This window comes from Charadrius vociferus, unplaced genomic scaffold (genome assembly GCF_000708025.1).
Source record: "Charadrius vociferus isolate BGI_N301 unplaced genomic scaffold, ASM70802v2 scaffold52, whole genome shotgun sequence".
Classification (NCBI taxonomy): Eukaryota; Metazoa; Chordata; class Aves; order Charadriiformes; family Charadriidae; genus Charadrius; species Charadrius vociferus.
In genome coordinates, this window is record NW_009647572.1 from 1,595,925 (window position 1) to 1,596,208 (window position 284).

The 284-nt window shown below is 56.3% G+C and overlaps 1 protein-coding gene across 1 annotated transcript in view; it reads right to left on the reverse strand.

Annotated features, from left to right (window-relative positions):
* The window catches only part of ARID2 (AT rich interactive domain 2 (ARID, RFX-like)), a 106,370-nt gene that overhangs the window by 104,391 nt on the left and 1,695 nt on the right, over positions 1 to 284 (reverse strand). The window lies entirely within an intron of this gene.

Here is a 284-nt window from a genome sequence, read left to right on the forward strand (position 1 = left end):
AAAAAAAAGGCGGCCGCCAACAACAACAACAATCCCCGGCTCCTCCTCGTCTTTAAGAGACCCAGGTGCCCGTGCTCGGCCGGGGATCAGCCATGGAGAGGGGCTTGCTTAAAAAAAAGTTTAAAAGGAATAAGGGAGCCCCGAGAGTGTGGTAATTGCGAGTCCTGTCTCCTCCACACAACACACAGGCAAAGAGACGGGGAGGGAGAGGGGCACCTCTCAGTAATTCCTCCTCCCGCTGCCGCTGCCTCTTCTCAGCACCACAAACCCCACCCATCCAGGCT